At 40.8% G+C, this 27,463-nt stretch overlaps 1 protein-coding gene across 5 annotated transcripts in view; it reads left to right on the top strand.

The window, feature by feature from the left end:
- Window positions 1-27,463, top strand: part of LOC100650779 (LIM domain transcription factor LMO4.1) — a 477,355-nt gene that overhangs the window by 61,984 nt on the left and 387,908 nt on the right. For 4 of the 5 annotated variants that reach the window (XM_048411143.1, XM_012314594.3, XM_048411140.1 and 1 more), the window contains one exon: window positions 21,539-21,591. The exons of the other annotated variant lie outside the window; for it this stretch is intronic. The gene's annotated coding sequence lies outside the window, so the exon portion shown is untranslated. The remainder of the gene's footprint in view (window positions 1-21,538; window positions 21,592-27,463) is intronic. 5 annotated transcript variants of the gene reach the window in all.

Below are 27,463 nucleotides of genomic sequence, written 5' to 3'. Positions count from 1 at the left end.
CGGGGTCAGGGGTGGAGGGTTGGGTGCCAGGGACCGGACGAGTTCCGACTTATATCGCGTGAAAGGCGAAAGAAAAAACTGGCGAGGAGGAAAAGAGACGCAGATACGGAAAGACACATATATCGGGGCCATTTAGAGCAACGGTCGACAGTTCGAATTGTTAGCACCCACCGGTCTCCACATCGGCTTTAATTTACTCTTATTGGCCGGAATGGGATTGCATTGCCTAGCCTGGAATGCTTATCCATCGTTCTTTCTTTCGTACGAAGATAAAGTTCGCTCGAATTAATCGCGAAGATATGCTTGCAGTTTGATTCCTTTACAGTCGATCTTCGATGTAATACTCGCTGCAAATTGGGCCGCCCTTCTTTCGTTCCTCCATCTTTGAACTACACTGTGTTTCCTCTATTTGTTTCGTTCGATGAAGTTGCAATAAGAGGTAGTAACCAACTCTGGCCACATACTCGCTACTCTACTCCTTGTCACAGTTATCCTTTTTTCCTTCCTACTTCTTATTTTCCTCTACATTTCGATTTCTTTCCTCATCCTCTTCACCTACCAGTTTCTATTTCTATCAGCCCTGGTCGTCTCCCTCCCTCTTTTTATTCGAGTCGTTCTTTATCTCCGCTTTCTAGTCTACTATACCCTTTCTCGCTCGTTCCCAGTCTCTCCACTTTGTCTCTCGCTTTCTCTCTCATTGCCACTCTCCGTTCGTCTCTGTCTCGTTTCTTCGTGGCCAGGAGTGAGCCAGAGGTCGTGTGGCCAGGGGGTGGGAGGTTCGGATTCAATTATCCGATATTAAACTGCCCCTAACCACGTTCGTGTCGACCCCTTTGGCTGTGTGGGTTCAAATGGTTGTTGCTAGCTTGCCCTCCCCGGACCACCGTCCTACCCGTAGAAGTATTAGATTGAATGGACTTGGTGTTGTACTCGCTGTTACCCGGCCGAAGATACGCCTAAAGGTGGTAGTTATAGGATCGCGCTCATGTACGCCACTTTTCTTTCCACGCTACTTCTCCCATCCTCCTGCCACCCCCTTTCTTCAATTCGTTTGTTATCGTACGGCCGGGTACCGGTACATTTGCTATAAATGGACGTCCATTCAATCTTTCAGCAGATTGAGAGCGTAATTTTAACCGGCGGAAGGCTACGTGCGTCGAATGCTCACCGATGGATTAAAATATGTGAAGTTAGAGGGATAAACGTTTAATAGGCGGATGAACAATTTCAGTATAGGATTGGTAATAGGGAATAGAACTGGCAGTTATTCTTGAAAATAGGTTTTGCGTATGGTTAACTCGGGCAGAGTTTTATTCGCGGAAAATCAAAATTCGATATATTGACAATGGAATGAAAATGAAAATTCCTTTTCGAGAATTGAAGTGGCCGGCTCCGCTCCACTTTCTGTTAAATGAAATTTTTCTCCTTTGATATCTAATATTCGCGAAAATCTGTACCATGTATTACCGATATGGCAAATTCCACGATTTACATTCGGCAAATTGTTTCGTTAGAATTCCATTGTTAACAAAGATTGTTCTCTTTCGATATCTAATAACTACCAAAAAACCCTGCTATATGCCAGATAAATACCGATATTACAAATCTTGTAATCGTTACTTTTCCTTCGAGATACGATTTAATAACACACGAATGTTAAATATCTCCGATGATATCAACCTCTGCCAAGCGAACTAATAAAGTCGAATTACACGTTTGCTGGTGCAGCAACAACATAATTTCTTCGTACAGGTACCGATCGGCTTTCCCGCATGGCCGGTCGAGGAACTGGCACGACGATACACCGGCCGAGACCACTGATCTCGCAGCTCGATGATAATTAAATTGCCCCGCGGAGCTAGCGGTGACTAAACAGTCATTACAACGACTGGGTCATAATTGCGAAACTAGCAACGAACATGCTGGCAAGATAATCGTCGGCCGAGATATATCTACCTAACAGTCTAGGTCAGCCGTTAATTTACCATTATAATTGATTTGCATATAGATTGAATCAGATAAATCCGTGGGGACGGGCGGGTAGGGAAGGGGGGACGCAGAGAGGTTAGACTTACGAAGGAAAAAACCTGGGAAACATGGTCAAGTTCGCGTGTACTCTATTTTCGTTTTTCTTTTATGGCTATAGTTTCGCGTCTCTGGTCATCGCTCGACATTTCCAATATTTTTCTCCTCTTCGACGAAATTGAGAGGCGTAAACGAATTCTAACAGCAAATTTTATCAGTTATTGAAGTGTTATACACGCATATGTCGATTACTTGTATATTTTCCCTCATGCGATAGGCCATATTCCTTTCAGTGCACGTTAAGAGATACTGTCCTGTTTTTGCGACCAGGTTTTCAGGACAGAGATGGAAGTAAAAGACAATATCGTATATAAGCACCGCTCTACAGCGACTTAAATCTAATTTAAAAATAGTAACACTAAAAACTGTAATTTCGATACACAAAACATTGTATGGCTATGTCGTACCGTCACGTATCGGTACTTTTGCCTAAACCACCCCACAACCGAAATTCATTGTTTGTTGTGAACAACACACACATGTAATACTCTTCTACTGGTCAATAAACGTTATAAAAAAAGCACGCTAAGAGATCGTAGCGAAAGCGTATTTTCACTGACTTCGATTGGAATCACGGTTGATGTCTTTGAAAGAACGAAATGAAAAGGTATCGCGCGGGAAAGAACGGGAAAGAGAATCGGAACCATTTATTTAGTTTACCGTGCGCGCCACCACGAACGGTGCATTAACCGATTGGATGACCGATTAAGAGACGCCATTCTTTTTCATTCGATAGATCGAAAGGCTCCTCTAATGACGACAGGTTATTTACCGCTTGCACGGACGACACTTGATGTTGTTTTTAATCGAACAACGAGATCAGCCTGTACGTATGCTACCAACCATTTCATGAGATCACCGTGTGTTTCGTGTTGCATCAGCGTTATCTTTCTTCCCACTCAGTAGTTGTTTCAGTTAGGCACAGTAATCCAGAAACAGAAGTTAAATTACTACGAGAGCACATCAGAAAAATAGAAAAATGGCTACAAGATAAACAAATAAAAGCAAAGCCCAGTAAATGCAACCATATTACATTTACACTAAGAAAACGGAAACCACCAAATATCCAACTGAATGGCACGCACATAACGCAAACAAGGCAAGTTAAATACCTAGGACTTCACTTAGCACACAACTTACATGGAAGCAACATACTAAATCAGTTATAGACAAAATACGGATAAAAAGAGACAAATGTACTGGTTAACTAGTGGGAATTGTAAACTCGGCATAGAAAATAAATTAAAAATATACAAAACGATAATTGTTGAAGTGGTCACCACTTCTACGAAAACTCCACATCTGGTCTTTTTAGTTTTCTCAAGCGCTGAAGTCATTGACAGCATATAGACAAAAGATTAGCAGGAAGGCAGACCATAAATAGTAGACAAGCGACGTTGGCTTCGGGGTTTTCAGTTATAAGGTAACACTGCTGGTGGACCAGCTCAAATTGTATTCCTACTTATTATTACACTTCTCTATTAAATTAAATATATGTATATTGTACCTTACACTTTATCCACGCGTTTTCTCTCTTTATACATCTAATAACCTCAACAATAATAAAACTAATTTGGACGTACGGAATGCCGCTATGGGGGACAGCAGCAATGAGCCACATAAATAAACTAGAATCGCTACAATCGAAGATACTGAGAACAATAATCAACGCCCCATGGTATGTCAGAAGCGAGGATATACGCAGACTTAAAAACACCAACGATCAACGAAGAAATCGGCAGGTACGGAGAAAAATACAAGGAAAGAACGGCAACACATCCAAACCAGCTGGCTGCTGAAGCGAGCAAAACTCTTATAGTAAGAAGACTAAAAAGAAAACACCCCATTGACCTCATTAAAGAAATAAAATAGTCAAACTCGAAGATGGTATCCCGCTGAGGGTAGCTATCCACATGTTACTTAGTAATTAAGTTAGAAAAGTTTTACCAAATGTCCAGCTGGACAAATTGTAAAGTACAAATTAAATAATAATAATAAAAAAGGAGTAGTTTCTTTCATTTATCATTTTCTCTTATACGAATATTAACGTACAAATATGGCGATATTTATAACATTACTTTATCGAAGATCCAAATAAGGAAAGATTTCGCTCTGATCTGCTATCTTCATGGAGACTGGGATTTTGGATAGCTAGGAGATTAAAGTCGCAAGGAGGAAGAAAGCCGCGGCGCGATTAATTCCACGATAGAGGCGTTAACAAGCCGTCGAGCCGGGGGCGTTTCACGTTTCGTCGAACCGTTTAAATTTTCGTCTGGTCAGTTGTGAGATACATTCTCGAGCCATGATCCGGCGAAGAGATTCAGAGCAAAAGGCCAAGCACTATGGTTTCGTGATCGCTGCTGAATCTATTAGCATCGATTAGCTTCTTCGACTGACGAGATATCTGATCTTCCGGTACCGTTGTGTTTCCAGCAACTATTCTTGCTACACGAACGCTTAAAATCTCGAGTCGTATTAAATGGATATGCGTTTTTCGAAATTCCTTTGTCTATAACACCGTAGCTTGAAATCACAGAGCAAACAGCGCAAATCACAATAACAAATCAGGATGAGACAACTAGTTGTGCCAATTTTGGTCTGTATCAGTCTTGTGCATCAAAGTTGGCGAATCGTGTGAAAAATCGGCGCGATTTCATGAGCGTTAGCCGGTCCAGCGATAAACTAACTGGTGCGTGTAATGTTTCATGCCATTAAGCGTAATTTGTCAATGAAAGATTATCGAGTGGTGATATATCGGCAGGCTTTTAGCCGAACGCATTGATATGTCGTATTTCAATAGCGACGATACCGTGTGGAGGGTTAACGAGAAAACATTTGTAGAACTAATTGAGGATTGTGACAGGGGTCGGCTCCGAAATAAATCGATCGTGGCCGCGCTTGTCATTGTTTCCGCTTGACAATTTTTTTTACGATGCTCAACGCCGCTTCTACGTATTTCGAAACTTAAAAATATCTACGAGAAAAAATAACTAGAAAGTTGAAACATCGTTAATTAACGGTAGAATTTGTCCTTTTCCTTAAGAATTTTCACCTCCTTTCATTATGGCCATTAAAAGGAATTAACTGGGAAGCGCCGCGAAAAAGGACTCGAAAAGACTTGCAAATTAATTAATTTCAACATTTGTTGTGACAATTTTTCAAATAGCTCTATTCTTCCTTCGTCTTATCTTCCTTCTTGGTTTTATAGTTGGTTTACTTTCATTCGACGTAAAAATTAATTCGTCGTCTTCTTTCTTTGGTACATTCTTAGTTTTATTTAATATATTATAAATTCTTACTTCAAAGTCCGAAAATGGTGTGTAAACGACGAAATATATAAAGTGGATTTGTAATTATTTTAACAAGTAAAAGCATCGAATTAATTTCTACAGATAATATACATACAACCTCTTTTTTTACCTTTTTCCTCCTCGTTCTTCTTTTTTTATTGTATCACTTTTTAACATCGAGCATGGAAGCACTGTCCATGACCAAGCCCGAGTGTTACAAACAGCCACGCCGTCGAACGCAATGAATCGGATAATTAATCTGTGTTCCCTCTCGCATACTCGCAATATTTGCTCGCGAGTTAGTTGGCAAAAGCCATTTTAGCGATTATTTTCCACTCAAAAAAGCCCATAGAATAAACCCCGGAGATAGACGGCTATATGGGAGAGAGATGGCCCGGTTTAATATTTTTTAATTGCGTCGCTGGCCTGCCCGGTACCCGGCCCCGGCTTTATCACTAGCACGTAATTAAACTTTATGTTCAGCTGTCATATTTGCATTCTATCTAAGCTAGCCATTTGAAAATTAAAAAGCCCCGGCGAACCTTTAATTTCGTGCCCGCGGTTTAACTCGCGGGGATTGTTTACGAGGAATTTACATAAAGTTGTTTCGCGGCTATTTCCCCAATATACGTATATATACCGTGTATAATCTTAACGAATTAATACTGTGTTACGAACCAACGGATCTATATGTTTAACCGATTTCCCCTTACTCTTTTTCTCCATTCTGTATTCAATTCTGTTCTCCCTTTTCTTTTTTCGTTGTTACTCCTTTTCTGTTCCTTTTTTCTATTTCTTTCTTTTTTTTTTCTCTCTCCTCTTTATTAGACGCGTGTTTGCGTAACGCGGCCGCAAATTGTTCATTCGTAGACGAGGGGAAGGAAACGAGCCGGTCCGTAAATTGCGAAAGTTAACCGGCAAAGTGAAATTTCAGATTTCACCCGGGCAACGAGAAAAGTGTCGCGGAAAATTATGGGAATCGTTGCCGCGACGATAAATACCTCAACGTGATCTCACTGTGTACCTAAATATACCTCAGATAAATATACGAGATATCTCTCGTCACGAGTATACTGTTTAGCGGATCTCCGTGAAGCGATCAAAGTGATTCTTTAACGAAGAAAGGAGGCAAAGATCTGAAATTTGAAAGCGTTTCGCTAACAAATACGGGGAATACCATTTTCATACGATACGTTCGACATTTTCTTCCCTTTGAGTGAATGTAATTCAGTGGATATAAATCATCCGCGATTAGAAAATTATAGATATAATTTTTTTTTTTATTATTTAATTTGTACTTTACAATTTGTCCAGCTAGACATTTGGTAAATTTTTCTAACTTAATTGCTAAATAACACATGGATGGCTACCCCCAGCCGGATAACACTCTTCGTGTTTGACTATTTTATTTCTTTAACGAAGTCAATGGTGTGTTTTCTTTTTAGTCTTCTTTCTATGGGAGTTTTGCTCGCTTTAGCAGCCAGGTGGTTTGGATGTTTTGGTGTTCTTTCCTTGTATTTTTCTGCGTACCTGTCGATAATAGCTATAATTGTGAAGCTTTTGCAGCTTGTCGGATTTAAACAAGGGAATACAAGATAAAATGGTGTTTTTCGTTGAAATTTCATTGAAAGATTTGGTTCTACCTTAATGTCAGTAACGTTTGAATTGATAATTAGGGTAGCTCTTATATTTACTAGATAAATGAAATTTTCACGAGATACATAACTCAATTGCTCTTCAATTAGGGATTTTTCTAACAAAAATCTTCAAACTATGCAAATTTCCGCCCCAAAATTTCTTCTTTGTACGATGCATCCTCGCGTATGTACTCGGACCGAAGGTCGAAATATAAAAAGCACAGTATTGAACAGGAAGAAAGTAGGCTGATTGTCCCGTGGTACCGTGACGCTTTGATATTAAAACAAACGTACAGGGAAAATCACTTGAATTGCGCGGTAATTAGAGCTAGGAAGTTGCTTGTTGACGTTTATTTTGGTCGCGCGAAACGCGCACAACTTTTAATGAGATATGTCTGAATTATAGAAAGCCGTTACCGAAACGGAAAGACGGAAAGATTAAAGCGCGCGCGGCCGTAATTACTTCATGTTCATTAATTGCTTTTCCAAACCTTCGTGAATTAAATTATCGCGAACTTGGCGCCATAACCGTGCCGAGGGACAAACAGACCCTGCCGTGAAATCCATTGGCCAGTCACGTGTGTCTCTCGCTGTATGAAACGATTTTCCAGGTTAAAAATAACCGGCTTCGCATCCAGAATCAACGTTGGCAGGATTTTCACTGTCGTATATCGTCTCCATGGATATGCTCGTAGCGTTGTTACGCTGTGCCGAATAATCGTTCTACGTCATTTGCACAGACCAGTCTCTGGAATTAACCAAATACTTGACGACGTATTTTAATGCAGTCAACAAGCTGGTTAGTAGGTTCGTTAAAAACTTGTTGGCTTGTCTTGCTTCATTTGAAAAAATGGAAAGTGGAGCCTGTTTTTCGAGTACAACCATGTCAGAGGATAGATACAGTAATATTCAGCTATCATCCTTTCTCGTTGAAGCTTTTTAACGAATGTTGTTTGTTTCGCGTTTTTATTGCAGCATTTTTCTACTTTATTTTTATTTAAAAAACGATATTGTCCTTTATCCAAACTTTTTCTCTTATTCTGCCTTTCTTCGATGATTTTAAAGTCTGACTGGTATACGCACATGTTCATCATTTAATACGTCCATTTCTTTGTGAAACAGTTGTCACGAGAAACTAATTCGACTGATAACTAAACGTATAAGGAGTTTATCCATCAATCGGTTATTTACCTATCAAGAAACAACACGTTAGAACTTCAAACGGTATAACGAATAGGACAAAGATCGTTGATCGCTATTACCGATGGACGTCGATCAACGTTAGCGTCGACAGGTCGAAGAGGCCGTCGAAGAAAACGGGAGTCGCAGCTGCGGGACGCGTTTTATCGTGAATGTGCTAAAAGCAAAATCTCCTTGATATACCATGGAACCTTTTAGCGTCTTCTCGAGTGAAAGTCAAACGAGGTTCGAACGTCTGCGAAAGGCCCGCATGGCCGACGAATGGTCTTTGAGGGCACTCGCTCGCCTCTATTTTCATTCGAACTCGATTTTCACAAAAATTTACTATTCAAACGTTTCACCGTTAAAGTTTCACTTTTTTTTTCCATGGGACCTTCGAAAGATTCCTTACCCTTTGATAGGTCTATACATTTTTTGACGCTGCTTTCGTTCCCCTTCTTTGTTTACTTGGAAAAGAAAACTTTGATACATAGTCGATCCGAGCGATACCGAACCGTTTACGGAAACGAGAATCCTAGATACGAGGACACTTTGCATTTTCATGGGCTCTCCCAAACATTCTACGTTTTTCAACTGATCGACGAATTTTTCTTCTCGTTCCGCTTCTTCGTTTACTTAAAGAAGAAAACCTTAACATACGTAACGCGTGGTTGTTATAGCGATACCGAATTGTTTATGAATATGAGAATCTTAGACGCGAGCACATTTTACTTTTTCACTCTCCTTCGCTGACTTTGATAGATTCAGTAACTTTCGATAGACCGATGAACTTTATTCGCACTCTTCCTATGTCTGTTCTTCGTTTGCTTCTCGAAGAAAATCTTAACATACGGTCGAACCGAGTCGTTCACGAAAACGAGAATCCCAGGCACGAGGACGTTGGCTGGGCGGGCTACCCCTTTTAATTAAAATAAATTCCGCCGGCGAAGCGGAGCGGCGGCCACGGAATCGGAAACCCAGCGAACACTACACGAGGACAAAGGTGAGGGAGCAGCCTACGTGGAAAGACAACGCTCTCATCGATGAGACGAACGCTCAATTATCAAGCCATCTCGTTCGAGGTTTCCGAGAACCTGTCCCTCGTTTCTCTGTTTTCCCTCCTTCCCTTTCTTCTTTTTTCCCTCCTTTGCTTTCCCTCATTCTTTCTTTCTTTCTTCTCTTTTTTTTTTACCCTTTTACCCATGAGATTCCGCTTCGCGCATTTCGCGAATGGTCGATCGCTATTAAACGGAACGAAATAGCGCGGCAGAGAGCAGGAGAGAGCGAGTTGAAACCAGATGAGGGACGCGTGGATGGATTGAGGGAGGAAACACGAGGAACAAAGACAGTGGGAGAAAGGTGGTAGGTGGTTAGAGAAAGAAACGGATGGTATAGAAAAAGGAACGGGATGGTAAAGTTGGAAAAGGAGAAAAAGGGAAAGAGAAAAAGAAGCGAAAGGGAGGAAAGAAGGAAAGAAGAGCGTGGAAGAAGGAGGGAAGAGGGGTGAAGAACGCGACTGGTGTATAAGGGGGAGAGGGAAAAACGAGAGGAAGGGAGGAAGCTCGCGCATCGTGCCGGCACTTAGGCCTGGCTTTTAATCTTCGAGCCTCGAGAAGAGCTCTAATTAGAGCTGGCTCTAGCTCTAGCTACGAGCCCGGGCTCCGTTATAAGCAGGAGTTAGAGTAGGTAGCGTACGGGGAAAGAGGAGGTGGAGGTATGTTTAGTTTTTAGCCAAGCGCGCAGTTACACGCGGTGGTAATTAAAATCTTGATTAATGCACGTGTCCATCAGGGCTGCCTCTAATGAACTTTCACGTCGCCCGTACTCGTAAGTCCACACGAAACCGTCGTGATCGTCTTCCCGGATGATCCTAATCGTTCTAGACGAGGTAGACGGGTGAACTGTGAACTGGCGGACAGGAATGAACAGTGGGAAGGGGTTGTCGAAGGGTGAGAGACAGGTGAGCGAACAGGAGAGATGGACGAACTCGGTTCGACCATTGTCTTTCGCTTGGTACTCTTTAGTACCAGTGCTCTGCCTTCGAACCTGTAACATTTTTTCGCCAGGTGTAAGCTATTTTCCGCGAAAAACCGGACAGCTCGCGCGTTACCTCGTCGAACGGTGTTGATTCTTCCCGTTTCAACTGGTCCAACGTTCGATTTGCGAGCGAAGTAGCGGGAAGGGAGGATGGGGTGGGTTTTGTACAGCAGCGCAACGAAAAATAACGAGTTTATTATAGCCGGTCGGATGCGAGATATCAAAATCGCGCGCATGTATTTTTAAGCATCGCTCTTTAATTAAATATCGTTTTAATTACCGCGGCAGCTTTGAAATTCACCGGTCGTAAAAAAAGAAAAAAAAAAGAACAATACACGTGGGCGAGTGAGTGTGCTCATTCGCGATCATTTCAAACATTTTCATTTCGGCCGATTCTTACACCCACCGGGCGGTGAATCGACTCTGACAACAAAACCTTTTATCGGAATTGATTTAAGTTGGACGAAGCTTAAATGAAATTCAAAGGGCGCAGTCCACGGGTTCGTTTATTAAACTTTTCTGCGGCTGATTAAATTGCCGACCGGTCCCGAATAATATGTAACGAAATAAAACATTGGTATCGCTGGTAACGCGGTTGCTATGCCTCTGCCTCTCCCGTGTATGGAAATAAATAATGAGGCGAAATTCGAAAAATCTGGCGATATTTAACTCGTTCTCTGACCTAGACCGTGATTAATTAAGTCGCGTAATCGCGAACAATGCGCGAGCTTTTCGCGGTTACAAACCGAAGTTGCTTGAAAGCCACGACAAAAATCGTACTACTATCGGTTGACTTTTTTCTACTTGTGGCAAAGTTGTTTAATTACTTTAGATATAACAGGAGCACATTTAGATAATTGGAACACGTGTCTTATTGAATTTTATGGATCTTCTGTTCTCTTCCCGTTTTTTCTTTAAACTCCCTTCTTCCTACGATAACCTAATTTTTCTTTTATTTCAAACCAATTACAAACTCGATACAATAAGTTCTAATACCATTTCCTAAAAAAAAGAAAAAAAAGAAAAATGAAAAGAGCGTATATCGTATAGGAAATTTCTGTCAATTGAATTAACCAACCACAAAACCTCTCTGTATTTGATATTCCTAGCCGATTGACAATTCCAAATTTCAATATTCAATAATTTTTAATATTCTCTTCTGTTTTTCGAAATTAATAGAAACAAATAACGAAACACCTGGGAAAGTCTGCTAATTGAACCGACTAACCACGAAGTACTTTCGTAGATGCTTAAAAAAGGAAACGTGCTGGAAGTTCGACGCGTTCGTCGCCTTTTCAAACAGAAAAGTGAAAACAGGCAAACAGTCAGCTATGAACGGTGGACGCGGAGGCAGATATCATTAAATCACAGAAACAGCCTCTGTTATTGACTCCGCGGACAAATTTATCGTCAGCCGGGTACGCGTTTCGTTGTATAGTGGTCCTCAACGGTCCTCCCTCTCTACACGTTCCCGTACGTTCCTGGTAACCAGTCGTCTCTCCTCCTACCACTCTTCCCTGCCACCGACTACCGTACTCCGCAACCCCCTCGTTCCACCCATTTCTAGGATCACCGTACCCAAGCTACGTCATTGTTCTGGTTTATTCGGTGATTTGTGGATTTTACTGCCTCCTACCCCTGCTCACCCAACTTTCACGGTCCTCTTCTTCCTACCGCTTGCTCCAACTGCGTTCTGGCGCCCCCAATGTCGTCCTATTTGCCGCAAGATCTATCAACCGTCTCCTTTTGGGATATCTTGACTACTTTCAGGTGTTTCAGCGTGTACTCTTTCCAATGTAGCATTATTTATCCTTTTTATTTAGCATGGCGAATTGGAAGCAGCAGAGAAATGTTACTTAGTGAACTTGATTCCCCGTTTAACGAAGGTTCGTGTTCAACATCAGAGAACTCTGTCTTGCATTACAATTATGTTGTCATTAGTTGCACGTACGAATCGAATCGGTTGTCGTATAGATCCTACTCCAATCTTCTGTCATTCATCCACAATTGTTCATCCACAACGTGTGACTTACATTTGCATACTCGCACCTATCCACTCACACGCATCTCACATTAGGCGATCATTACACACACTTTTACATATACATATATGTAACTATATGTATATTTGCTTCGTGGTGAAACGTTCGTGGACATCATTAACGTATGACGATTACGTGTAATGACAAGAAGCTTTAAAGTACTTAAAGTTTGGTGACACATATATGTAGGACGTTTACAAGAATATCATCTTAAATATCACGTTTACAGTTAAAGACCCGTAAAAGGAAAGAACTGATTGTATAGAAAGAAAAAAATGGTTGCAGGAAATTCTGCATTTATTTTCTAAAATGCAACAGATCTATTCGAATCGCTACGTACCTATCCGTACTAAATCGATCTCTCACTCCTCCACTTTCGAAGCATTATCCATTATCGCGCGAGCGCGGCTCGTCACGGCTCGAAGTTTATTTTTGAGGTACAAGGGTGAGGAGTACGGGGTGGCATAGTGGCGGGGGGCGGGAAGGGTGTATGAGACAAGCTCGTCGAAAGGCGGCGCGTTAAAATGAAAGCCGGGGGTGGAAGCCAGGGAGCGAGCTTTCCGAAAATCCGCCTTAGTATGGTAATTGATTTAATTTGGGGGATGAATCCGCCCTTAACGAACGCACCGCGGCGATGGGGTTGGAAGGCTAAAGGGACCGTAAAAGCACTGCGACGTCTATTTGAGGCGAGACGAGCGAGATTTAGAGACGGAGGAACGTCCACGCGAGAAGACGAGCGCCTGATTACTAACGATCTGATTAATTCATGATTTTTAATTAAGGGGAAAAGCGACTGGGGACGAGCGGGTGGTGGGTAGCACGGGGGGATGTGAAGGAAGGTGCACGCGGTCGAAGCACCAAGTTATTTAACACTCTGTGAACCGGGTAGAACCTGTACGAGTAATCATTACGAACATAATTACGGAGAGTGTCGCGTAATGATTACAACCTTTTATAGGGTGGCTCCTCTTCCCCTTCATTTTTTCTTCGCCAACCTTATTCCTGGCTAGAGGAGAAGAAAGAGAAATGAAATAGGAGAGAGAGAGAGATAGGAATCGTCGTCGAGGAGGAAGCTCGAAATTAAGGCCGATACAGAAGAGAAGAAACGTTCGTTTTACGATTTCGTTCAATGTAATTTTCTCCCATAATGGAGATAGTACGATGAAATTTGTTGAAATCAAGGTGTAAAAACTTGCCTTGTCGTAGGTACACTTGTACGTACAGTTTATCGTGTATGTGTGTATTATTTGGTATCGTTCTGAATCGCTTGCGACGCGGTTAGATCGTTGATAATCACTCGACACGCATAACTCAAATTATATATAGGTTAAACTACGGAAGAGGGGTCTGCGAGTTTCTGGCGGCGCGTAGCAGTGGTTGGTATTATGATAGTAATGTTTATGGCTTGCGCCGGGCATAGTAATCAGAATGGTGACGGATTCCTAACCGAGAACCGGAAAGGATGCTAGGATGCCCTCATCCGTTATCAAACCGCAACTTGAACGAGAACCACGTCACTGATGTTGTCGTTATCCCCGTGATAAGAACTTGCTGGCAACCCTTGTGAATGTTTGCGAATATTTACATTACAAATTCATCTCCGTATTCTTCTCCCTTGTGCCGCGTGTCTACATTTTTCGTACATTGATCGGAGAATTTTGATTCTTCTCAGTTCTCTCAATGAATATCATAAGCTGGCAAAATTTGAATTCTTTTCATCGTAACACCCTGTATATGATAGCTCTATTTCGAAATAACGTGTAATCATCATGACGAAGAATGTCGCAGATAAAGGCTGTGAATCGGACCGTGATCAGTGTGTATTAATAAATAACAGTAAATTCGGTCGACCTGACAGTCGGTGTACTAATAGTTGAGAAAACATTTGGATTATTAATGATCTCTCATTTGAACGATCATTTAACCGATTCATAAATAATCGGCTAATCTGGTTCACGCCATTAGATTGATTAACCGATTAAACTCGTTAAACATTTAATCTTTTATCTAATTAGCTATTCGACCGATTAACTATCAGCCTGCACGGTTGAAATGAAATGTATATTTACCCTGATCTATCCATTCAGGTTTCGCAGTTAGCTGTCGCCTCCATTCTATATATATAAAATGTTTCACGGGATGTCGCGTTAAAAGTACATAAATTCAACGTATGAATAGTAAAATTCATTGTGACAAGTTTAATTCCGAACCTGTTATTTCTATTTCCCCGCTATTACTACCTTCTAATATTCTAGCTCTCTTGCATAGCAATTTGTAGTTAGTTCACATAGATCCTAAAGTTAATCTGTTCGATAAAAATCATGAAAACTTGCTTTCACAAACGAGCAATATCTCACTATTTTTAACAGGCTTATATCTTTGAATCTATCAGATTATTTAGAGTCTTTGATCATATCATATTAAAAGACTTCTTTTTCTTTTTTAACAATTCAATTAACAAAAGTGGGCTTGCAATGTTCTCTTCCAATATCTTCCTTTCTTTCGTACGATCAAATTTTTCTATCGACACGAGAGTGCCTGCAGATGATGAACCTACTTATTCAATAAATAAATACTATAATAAATCTTGTCCGCGATTTTGTATAGAAAAACATGAAAATCGTTCGTGACTAAAAGGCTAAGCGTCTTGGCATTATGCGTAGTTTTCGTTATCCTCCCGCCGGCTAGTTATCGCGTATGCGTAAGCGTATTGTGCATCGGCGCGAGCGAACGATTCATATCGAGTCGGTAGTCGCAGTTTTATCGGCGAGATGCCAAGCGACCGGTATAATTGGGCCATTGTTGGCTGGCAGGTGGTAACTAGCGGCCCTGTGTTCATACCAACTCTGACAAGAGAAAGATCGATCCGAGATTAGACCGATGCGCGTACGTACGTATGTATATGTATATATATACGAGGCTTTCTTCATAGCGGCAAGATTTATGCGCGGCTCGCGTCAATTGGTGGCCGCGCGCGCGCCTAATGCGATCGATAATCGTGCCGGAACAATGAGAAAGATCGCTCCTGGATCTGAGAATCTAATAAGCCGAGGATCCACGAAGGGCCACGCAGGGACGACGCCGTTGATTTATGCGATTCACCAACTCGATCGCTCCTTGCATCTGAACCATCGAGTAGGTTAACGAAGAATCTAAACAGCCCAGGACTTTCGTGCATTTTACTTAAATTGTCAAGTAGAGAATGTTAGAGGAAAGAAATTCCAAAGTCTCGTTCGTATTATTTAAATTGTTTGAATTGAAGCGATCATGACGTAAACGATTCATATTGGTAATGTGATGTCAAGCTGCTCGAATGTATAGTAAGTAAATTTATTTTTCTGATAAAAGCTCGAAGGGATAATTTTCACCAAGAAACAATTTCACATTAGAAGATAAGCATTAAGTGCACTTACTTTCCAACAGAGTAAATCGAGTGAAGGAATTAACTGAAGTAATTTTCAATTTACTCCTCTCTTTTGGATACGATAAAACATTTACACATAGTTATTCTATTGATGATGAGGTTGTATCATAGGAGCGCACTCATCGGTGATCGACGAACACGAAAGAGCGAGACGAGAGTGATAAACTCGTCGCGTCTCCGGCGTCGCGGTGAGTATTCGACGGCTGATTTGTATTCACCGTTTCGAGCGATTAATCTCACGACTTTTGACCCTGTCAGCTTGTCAGTCTGTCAGGAGTGCAGGCCGAGTTGTCGCGCGTCTCGCCCGATGATCGATCATCCCTCTCGATCCGTTCTATCCGCTGTCAGATATAGATCTTTCGCGGCTATCGACGTGGATCTCGATTTTGGTCGATGTTCTACATTTGTATTCGAACTACCAACGGAAGAACTTCAGCTCAGTTGTCCTTGGATCGACGATAAAATGGTACAAAAAAAGATGAGAAACATACGAGATTCCATTGAAATTTCATGCACGACGCATTTGGTTATTGAGAAATATTCTAATCGTCGATCGACCAGATTCCTTAAATCTGATTGTTTTTCTGGCGGACGATTAATATTCCATTCAGCATTTATATTCGAACAATTCTTCCTAATTTTATCAGGCAATTGTCGTTTCCTCTATCGATCTTTTCAATGTGGATTAAAACGAGGATACAGTGTAATAATAATACCATAACATTTTTTAAAAGATATTGGTTCACGTGGATTTTGTATTAGATTGTTCGGAAAGTATCTTTCCTTGGCAAACGTGTTTTTGTATAACAGTGCACATTCATACAAACGTGAAACCAAGTCTGTGAAATGTCGCGATGTCTATCTCAACAGAAGAAAATGGATCGTACGTAATTCGACAAAATAATATAAAACAAAAAACCTTGTGCGCCTATTATTTCCTCATAAAACGAAAGAAACTGTTCGGGCAACCTAATAGGTTGCCATCTATATATATTAGTCAATACATACCTTATGTATGGTAAATTTTAAAGCAAGAAATACATGGTTGTTCATAGTACCTTTCACCTCTCGATAATGAAACGATTAACATAGAAATCACTCAACTATAGAGGACAGTGTTCTTCAACTACGCTCATCTCGAATGTCTTAATTGTCTGCATATCATACAAATATCTTTCTGTCGTTCTAATTCCCCCACAAGCCTCACTCTTATTCGATGAAACTGGACAAAATTTACGAAGTAAATACTCCACTTTCTCTATACTCACAACTACCTCACCTATTCACTAGAAATCGAAACGATCCTCACTTAACCGTTCGAGTTTGGTAACACATCAGAGAGTCATGGTACGAACTGGTGATGGTGAATGATGGGGCAACAGCGATAGAGAACGTTTGGTAAATATAAGAGAGAGAGAGAGAGAGAGAGAGAATGGAGCATAGGTGAAACGAGATGGTGAACGCATGATCGAGGGAGCAGAGAACGGTGTCTTTGTGCCGGTGGTGGGCGGCCAGGCGCATATGTCGGCGGAGTTCGAAATCGGGATATTGAATTCACGCCATTTCTGTTTTGACGTATCGCGGCTTGTGATACGATCCGTCGGGGTTTATCAGCGGCCGGGCACGAGGAAGTGATTTTTTCATTCTAACAAATAGCCTTTTGCGGTTTATCGGATTTCAGTCGGGATATCCACCGGCGCGAAATCAAGCGCGTACGTTCCGCGCCAATCGAAAAGCAAAGCGAAATCATTGAAAGATACAGTGGTTTACGATTGCGTTTACAACCGGCCGACTCGGAGGCCTGTTTTTCCTATCCATTCTCGGCTTTTCATTCGAGCTTCTTGTTTTTGAGGATAGACACGGCCGAAGGAGAACGGCGAGCAACGACCCACTAGTGTTCGAATTTTCTTCCCTTTCGCCACGGTTCCTTCCTCCGCACTTCGAAACGTAGATCTGTCCGTTAGATTTCGGTGGAATCTCGAATGTAGATTTTTCAGTTGAACTAGAGTAGATCGATTTACTCCCATTTCAAAGCATTTCTGTTTACGATTCACAGAAATAAAACTATTCCTGTGTCAGTTTCACTCTTCAGATGCCCTTTACCGTTCTCGATTTTTAATCGAGTAAAAACGAAGTAATCTTCGCGACTGACATTTACTTTATTACTTTGAACCTTCGATCAAGTTACAATTCTAATTAATACAAAAATTTACAACGTCTGTTTAACGATGGATAATATAACGAAACATCTTCTCTGATAATTAAATAAAGTTGGACGAACGAAAGATGCAGATTTTCACTTCGTCAAATTCGATCCTTCTCTCTCGAACCTATAGGTATAAAAATTACGGAACGCGAGCTCAACTTGAAACATCATGATCCAGCTGAATTCTGTTCTATTGACCAAAAAGAGGAGAATATATGTAAAGTGTCAAAAGCCGTGACACATATTTTCCGGATGCTTTTGCTACGAAATCCATCCTCTGTCTCCCGTCCGATACATTCGGAATTACGTTTTATAAAACTCGAGTGAAATACGTTTTCGCCGTATCCAGAGCTCCCGCGAACAATGATGCGCGTAAGATATTCTTTGTTTTTTTTTTTTCGTCTACCCGTTGTTTTATTATATATGTGTATTTGTATTTTTGTATACGAGTACACTCTGAGAAAAAGCGAGCGCCCAGGATAGAAGAGGACCAGAGCGCTCGATCGTGAAACGTCGGATGAAGGCTGATTTATACTGCGCGCGGGAAGTCAACAAAGCGGAACGGATCGTGACTGCCGCGTCACGATATATTGTAATATATTTAAATATAATATTTCCGCAACGGATAGAAGGAATAATTGTATTTGCGCACATTACACCGTATTACCAGTCATCCCTCGTTGACGTTTGCACGCGTGATCTACTGTTTTTCACGTATCCGTGATTCAACGTTGTTGAAAGCGACACTGGCGAGTAGAAAAAATGGAATTTATCTGTTTTGTCGTTCGTTCGTTTCCAGTTTCGAAATTTGCATTTCTTTCACACTGTGTTTGCGATTTTTTCACAGATTTAATTGTTAAATATTGTTAATATTATTCTTTAGGCATTACAAGTGAAAAATGATCGTAAAACTGTTTATGCAACTTTGAGGAAAATGATAAGGAGACTGAGAGTGAAATTTCATTTTAACAATGCGACCTATAGTCGTTTCGTCCACCGATTTACTAATTGATGGTGTTGATAAATTGAGCATTGCCTTTTCATTTATATCCATAAAATGATCTTTAATCAAACGCAAACGCGTGCTTAAGAAATATATTTCGAGGGTCGTACGAGCCGATATGCTTGAAAAGTTCGCTTTTATTAGCGCGAATTTGATAAGGACCCACAACTTCCAACCGATTGAGAGAAGCTGCAAGGTCGATTGGAATTCATAGGGTATCGCGCGAACTTTCGAATTTCCCCTGCAATTTCCCTTGCGCGACTAGGAGCGAGCGGCGCGCGTAACGGAAGTACGGGACGCGACACGGCGGAAATCGCGATGAAAATTGGTTGAACGCTGTCCCGATCGAGTAGCGAACGTCGTGTTCAAGCCTGAAAAATTTTGGCGGGATTCTGACGGCTCGTTGGACACGCGAATGGAGACTCGCAAGATAAACGAACTTTTATGATCAAAGGATCATCTTAGACGTTTAGATCGTTTTATCTTCTTACATGTATAATAGCAACGTAATGAATTTGTTAAATTGTCTCAAGAACTTTCCGTTGATTAGAATAGACGTAATTGTTTAAACTATTTTTAATTTCTTCGGAACAGTGTTCGTTTTAAACTTACTGCCTCGCATTAACAATTCTACGACTCTATCAATTTCTTAATTTCATTACGCAAGAACACGATTACCGTTTCATTCTGAAAAAATAAACGATTATTTCAAAATTTCATTTACCGCAAAGAAATGACATAAGTAATCACTTAAAAAATACTGTTTGCAACAGCATCGCGTTTCTCCGCTTTTCAATTTACAGAATTGATCAATATGGCTTTGAAACGGCTCTCATATAGATAAACCAAATAAACGACAATAATATTAATGTACCTTTGAACACTGAAACCGGTAAGTCTTGATATACAATTCATAAGACAAATAGGGGTCCGTGCCATAAATGAAGCTCATAGAAACTAACCCTAAGTTCTATCGACAATCTCCCACTAACGATAATACGGCTTGTTATTGATTGGCAATTTCACGTTTCACGCACGTGTCAATTAACCGAGAGATTTTCTTGGAATAAAGGAAAATATTCATTTCTCTCGATTATACACGGTGTCCAATTATAAGCTGGAAAAATGCATGGAGAATGTGGTCGGAATACATCGTACGTTCGCGAGTCGCGAGTTTACGACATCGTTGATAATAAGCGAAATTTTCTCCTTGTTGGTCGACTGACTGATTTGCGCCGCGGCACTTCATTAAGGGTGTCGAACAATCTCGATATGGCCAGCCAATTTTCCATGGACAATTTCTGTTCTACGGCACACGGCTGAAATTTACGCCACGTTTCTTCTGCAACGAACATCTGCCACGTGATAGCTTTGTCCTTTTTCCACGCCACCTAAATCATCGCTAACGGTTATCACCCGTACTCGATACGATAATTGTAACTTTTCCTACATTTAAGCTTCGTTCACAAATTAGTCAACTTGTCGGAGTTCAAGCGATTCGAATTTTAACAATATGAAACTATTTCCCTGCAGTGTCAATTCGTTATTTATTTGTTTTCGAATATTCTATCTTATAATTGTCCTATGTATCTTATAAGAAAGATAGAATGGAAGGAGCACTGACCAATCGTTTACCATAACGCCACCCCTAGACATTAGTCGGTTGTACCGGCTGACATTTGTTCAGGCACTGGTTCCTCGTTCGAGCACGCTTTCCTCTTAAGCTGATTGCTTGCCCGTAAACAAGGCGCTTCGATACCGCGTTGCTTCGATTGCGTGCTTCTAAAATGCACGATGGCTCGTACCAGTCGAGAGTGTCGTGATACGGAAGACACTTGTGACCATATTTGACTATGCAAATAACGGTGCTACTTATGACTTTTCTAATCTGCACTTTCTCTGTAATACATATCCTTCTGATTCCTCTTGATCATTGGAAAGAGTTTCTAAATATCGACAAAAATTGCTTGCGAATTTACTATGTATTTCGTTATCGTATTCTTAAAACTACCACGTTGTTATAAATTTCTCTTTTCGTACTTCAAGTACAAAAGTTGCTAGTATGTTGCTAGTACTTGTTGCAGTAAACATAGTAAACATAGTACAATTGAAAATGGAGGATCGAATACAATTTTTTACTTTCCCAATATTGAGATATGTGTAATTTTGTGTGCTACACTAGATTAGCCGCGTAGTAGTGACACACATATATGAGTATGAGTGTTTGGGAGTATGTGCGTGCACAGCGTCTCGTAAAACAGACAAATGCAACTGTTCCGTTGGTAATGTGGTAAAGAAGATGGCGAGACAAAGAGAGCGCTGAGACGCGTGTAAATGCGCATCGACGAATATCTTGTAAATCAAATATTAAATAAATCTGAAACTATTTCAATATCAATTCTAAGTGTAATCTAAATGTTCCTATATATTTATTTCGGCGATTAAGATCGACAATTCTCAACAGCCAAAAATAAAACTTTGTAGGAAGAAATTTCACTCTTATGTAACCATATGATTCCGTAATCCTTTTACGTACATGGCAATACAATGAAATTAGCAAACCCGATCTACCGATAACTTAGGATCGATAATTTCTCTAACAGACGTTTCTAAACCATCCATTGTTTCGTTTCAGTTGGAGAGGAAGCGTTACGAAGCAGGAGAGTTAGAGAGCTTCGTCAAAGATCGGTGAGTAACCTTCGTTCTATGGGGTCTAGATCGATAGGAAGAGGCAAAACAATTAGAAAGGAGAGGATGTATTTCCCATGAGAGAAAACAAAGGGTACTGCGGTGGGTAAAGGTAAAAGAGAGAGACGATACCGTGGCGCTGGCACGCTAATGGAAAGAGCCTCGATACACATTTACCGTCTACGTACTCGCGTGAGTCCGGATCGATCGATATATCGATGGACCCTCTTCGTCCGTGTATCTGCGCTGCATGCTTAAAGGGGTAGTTAATTACGTTTAATACCCTCGATTATGTGTTTGCGCCGAACACACGCTCCACTCGAGCGCGTCATACCTCTCTTGCCGCTGTCGTTTCCGCTGCGTTTTCATCTTCTCCGCTGTATGGTGATAGAGCCAATGGCCGTTTTAATGTTGTATTATAGCTTTTATTCGTACAGTACTTACCATGTTTGGACATTCGAAACGAACAGCTTTTACACATTGTATGTAATATGAAATCTTTTTTTCATTCTTCAACTTATCTTAAATTTCTAAATGTTAGGTCGTTTTTGTGTTACCTCTCTTTAGCAATTTTCAATCCCGTCAGCGTTTCCTTTTTCTTACGAATCTACTAAGTAGTTTTAAATTTTGAACAGACCGCCAAACAACGTGCTCCGCGGCATAGAGCCATGAACGGAACATTCAGCGTCTAAAATATGACCAGCAACAATCTCGCTTTTACGACTCGGCTGCAACAGACGTACCTATTCATATTTCAAGCGTTCCTCGCTTCATCTACCACCCTGTAAGACTTTTTCTGTCGAAACGTATTAACCGCCGCTTACAAGCCGAGCTTCGTCTCGTCAGAAACCTAAGATTTATCTACGAATTTTCCATTGTTGCAACGATCCGCTTGTGGATCTTTTCAAATGCAATTACATCGTGGCTTGTTTGCGCGCGCGGTAAACTCGAAGACGTTGCTATAAGGGGTGGTATGCCTGGGTTAAAAGGGAAATGAGAATGAATGTAATAATATATTTAATATTCGTCGGGTCCCTGCCTCCTTCACTCTCGGTATTACAAGTCGACCAATATTCTCGCCCCCGTCCTTTCTACTCTCCTCCCCCTATTCCATCCTCCTTCACTCTTATTCTACCTTCTCTTTCTCGAGAGAGAGAGAGAGAGAGAGAGAGATTCTTTTACCTTTCCCCTACTCTGTTCTATCGTTGTTCCTTCGCCCTTGCTGACTTTCAAAGTGCACCGACATTATTTCGGTTGTAAGCAATGCACGATGGGATGGTGAGTTCCAGGGCTGGAAGGAGAGTAGCGGTTTTCTTCATCTAAAGAAAACGCCAACTTGCACCATTAGCCATTTATTTTTGTACGTTTAATCCTTTTACAGACACAGACAAGATACGAAGATATTCCGCGTATATTTTCATTAATGCCAGATGCCTGGTCCAGCACATAATCCATAAATCAAAATCGAAAGATATGAAATACCTCGGCCGTGGATACTAAGAGATCAACGTACAGTGGCTAGAGAAATTATTGGCACGTATAGAAGCGTTTTCCTGATAACCTGCACACTTTATTTCATAGTACCAAATCTTGGTAAACGTATGAAAGTACCGCTACATAATAAGCAAATTCAATAAACCTGAACCTATTGAATTAGTACGTACCTAAATGGTATAACAGATACAATGGCATGCCGATAATTTTTGTCATCAAGTATAGTTTAGGTATATCTTCAACATAAGAGATTAACGTATTTGGTTGTCCGAAAAGTTTTTTTCGTTTTATAAGGAAATAATAGACGCGCAATATTTTTTGTTTTATATTAGTTTATTGAATTATGCACGAACGTAACAATAGAAGTATAACGAAATGGATCATATCTAATTCAATAAAATAATATAAAATAGAAATTGTTGTTCATCTATTATCACCTTATGAAACGAAAGAAACTTGTTGGACAACCTAATAACATTACACCGTCGAAATTAAATTTTCAAATTTTTCTTCCACGCGAAACTTATACACGTTGCAATTTAAATCGCACGCAAATAACATCACGTCATAATTAAATACATCCAGTAGATAGTTTAAACACATCTCCCGATAGCTTCCTTTTCCTATCATATTCTCCAACTATTTATCACGGAGACAATCACATAGCCAGAGAAAAACCACACGGAGGCAACCGCACAAGGCGTCTTCGACGCTCAAAAATTCACAATAGAGAAAGGTGAAGGGGTGTGCGGGTGGTGCACACGAGTGCCGCTGCGTTGGCATCACGTGCCACGTGATATTAGTTCATATATATCGCGGGGGTAAACATGCAGCGACGCAGAGACAGGTTGACGGGGTAAGGGGATGGTTGGCGAGGGGAAAGGGAATGGTTTTTGCGAGGGTTGGAAAAGGAAAGGGTATGTGTAAAAGTAGCTGGTCCCGCGAGGCCCTACGGAGGAAGGGCACGTATTCGATGTAAACTATAAAACGGTACCCCGTTTGTGGCCCTCTACCCCCGACCTCCGCCCCTTTCCTACGTCTCCGCCGCCGCTCTTCCAAACCCCGCTAACATCGTCGCAGAGTCTACCCCATTCCATTGCTGGCAACCTGCTCGCTCGCGTAGCATATTGAATCTTATGAATTTGTGGCCCGTGCGGTCGGGCCACCTCCGGGGAAAAATTTAATTTCCAACGATTTCGGGCTTTACGCTGACGTGGGCAGCGTTCCCTGAGATCGAGGGGGATGTCTTGTTCCTTTCTCGCGAAACTTATCTTCATCGCGCTTTGCCTTGTTATCGATACCTGGATTTTAATAATTGTACTTTAGCAAGGCACGAGGAAGAATAGAATGGAAGATGGTTTGATATAGTGTTTCGGAAGATGTAATAAGCTATGGTGTAAGAAAAGAATCTTGGAAGCGATTGATACTAGAACTATTGATCACGTGTTTCGAACAAATTAAATTGGCGAGGATGTATATTATTAGTTATAAGTAATCGAGCACCTGCTGATATTTAGTCCGATGTGAATGTTTTTCGATAGTTTCTTGGAGTTATTTTATCGCAGATCTCGTGTTAATTCGCATTATATGTATCTTACAATATCGAATACTAAACAAAGTAAAATTTGTTTCCCAATAAATGTAGTTGGTAGATGTCGTAGTACTCATGGCTGGTAGTGTATATGGAAAAATACATAATGCAAGGTGAAGAACAAGCTTCTATCACTGAAATTTGCAAAAGTGCATCGTTGCAAATCTGTGAAATTTCTATGAATGGGATTGATCAAGGACAGCTTACAGAAAGCTTGAATTCCTCTTGACGTGAATCTCTATAACGAATTATTCTTCTCTCTGCTATTGAATTCAAATTTAATGCTTGTCTGGCTTGCCACGATTTTCAAAACTCCGCTACCATCAAATTTCACAAATATCGCTAATTAAGCGCATCTGACAACTAAACAGTTGCTGAGACGTCGTTCCATGAAGTATTAACTGCATCGAAAGTTGCCGTGCCTTCGTACAGGCAAAAACTACGGCCATTGGTCGGCGCCGGATGGCCGATACGATTCTCGAAAACGCTTCATGAATATAAATACCAGCCATCCACTGAATTCGATCATAACGCGCGATAAGGTGGCACGCGATAGTAAATATCCGGCGAAGTGTGCATTTTCTTCGATCGGATCGAGCGGTTACGCGTCGAATATATTGAATTTCGTCTCTGGTAAAAATTATCCTGCTCGCCGCCAATTAGACGGGAACACGTTCATCGTGTAGGTAAAGCGTGCACCAAGTAATAATGGTTTATTATACGCCGTGTTACGCTAACCAATTTTCGCTTGGTATAATTCAAGAAATTTCGATTAAGTCTTCCAACTGCAAATTATCCGCCTTTCTGTTCCCGCCCTATTTCCCCACTTCGTCTGGTCTGTGTATCACGAGCCGAAAAATATTTCTCATGAAAGGGACACGTTATTCGTTAAAAGAAAAAAGAGAAGAAAAAAAGAAAAAAAGGATAAAGCTGTTGGTTCACGCTGATCTTCTTCCTGCCGGTAGAATCGTATTTTTTTACGTTCTACGGGCGCTGTTACATATTTAGAGGCGATATACGATCTAATATCGCGCACTACGATACTACCACCGACGCGACGTCGCACGTGCTACCGTATAAAACGAATACCTGTCAAACGTTCGAACGAGACGAACCGTTTTCGTCGTTATCTTTCTGGGACAACGTGGCGATGATTTTTTCCAATCATTTCCCCGATTGTTCTATTCTTTTCACGTTCGACAAGCGATACGCGTAATGTTTGTCCACGTGGCTCGGGCAGACATTACCATAGAAATTGGACGAAGTCCTCGGTTTAAGCAAAGTAACAACCGGCCTGCGTACACCGGTTTGTTTTTCCATCGGTTCGAAATTATTATGGATAATATTATATGTCGTACACTATTCGCTAACAGTTTGAAACCTCTAGATGTTCTATAGGATTCAAAAGTTCAGCAAACAATTCACCCTCGAATCCTTCTATTGCGTTGGCAACTAAGTGATTGCGGATTTTGTCGTTAGGTGGTATTGACAAGATCCGCAATCACTTAGTTGCCAACCCAATAGCTTAACGAGTGCTTTCCCTTGAAATTTGTCGAGGTAAAGTAAGTTATTATCTGTATCAAGATTGATCGGTATGCTTTCCCATCGATTTGCAATTATTACAGATATACTACACACGTACGTTGTTATCTAAAAGTATGAAATTGTTATTCGCTTCATAGAAACTTGGAATGTAAAATAACTACAGCTTACAGCTCTTTCCTCGACAATTTATCCGACTGAAAAGTAATTATTATTGACACGTAGAATATTGGACTAAATCACTACACTGGATTTTTGTATACATTTATGAGAAACTTAAGATGCAAAAATGCATGAAATATGCCATATGCCAAGGATACTTACTGTAATGATAACTAAAGCACATCTCTGCATAGATCACCTTTATTCGCATTTATACACATGTGAATTTGCATAAATACCAGTAATCTATCGATATGCACGACGTTAATTTCCAAACGCTAAGAAAATTAGCAGAAAATTATAGGTGTAAGCGGGGAAAGTGATTCCAAATTTTTGATCAGCAGTGTGTATGTGTATCGGGGACGCAGGTAATAAAGTAAACGGCGTGTTTTAAGATGGATGGCGTTTTAGGGAGTGGAAACCAGTCTCCATCTGATATAACTGTAATTGCATGGCCGTTTAGACACGTAGGTAGATATACACCCAATACCTATTGGTCGAGCAATAAATCACAGCCTGGCGTGGCTTATTATGACCGCTCGTTTATGTTCGTAAGTTATCGTCGAGGGGAAAGATTGTAGAAATTATTGACTTTACGGTACGTACCGTGTAACGAGCGAACCAACACACCGACGTGACGACCGATGTCGGGACCAGCCAGAGATTTTCCTTACTCGCGTTCGATTTAATTTCTAAATTATGACGCTAAAACTATTCGCCTGTGGGATAGTTCGACGATTAGGCCATCATTTTCGCTTCGACGATTAGATTGCTGGTTCGTTTTACTTGTTCCGTTTTAAAACGACGACGCATGTTCATTTTTAACAGGTCGACTATCCCGCGAATTTTGTATAAGTATCTTGCCATGAGGGCCACCATGTAACATTGAAATATGCTACACATAACATTACATTTTTGCAAAATATATCAGCAATAAAGAAACAGCTACGATATTTTGATTGTATTTATCTGAAAAGAAAGAGGAGTATAGGTTTCACAGTGAAGAGCGCGATGATTTATTACTACGAATATTAGTTAATATTACATCACATTCGAAAAACTATTTGATTTTTATTTTTTTTT

The sequence above is a fragment of the Bombus terrestris genome, chromosome 12 (genome assembly GCF_910591885.1).
Source record: "Bombus terrestris chromosome 12, iyBomTerr1.2, whole genome shotgun sequence".
Taxonomy (NCBI): Eukaryota; Metazoa; Arthropoda; class Insecta; order Hymenoptera; family Apidae; genus Bombus; species Bombus terrestris.
The sequence above is the reverse complement of the archived record's forward strand: the minus strand, read 5'-3'. Positions and strand labels throughout refer to the sequence as shown.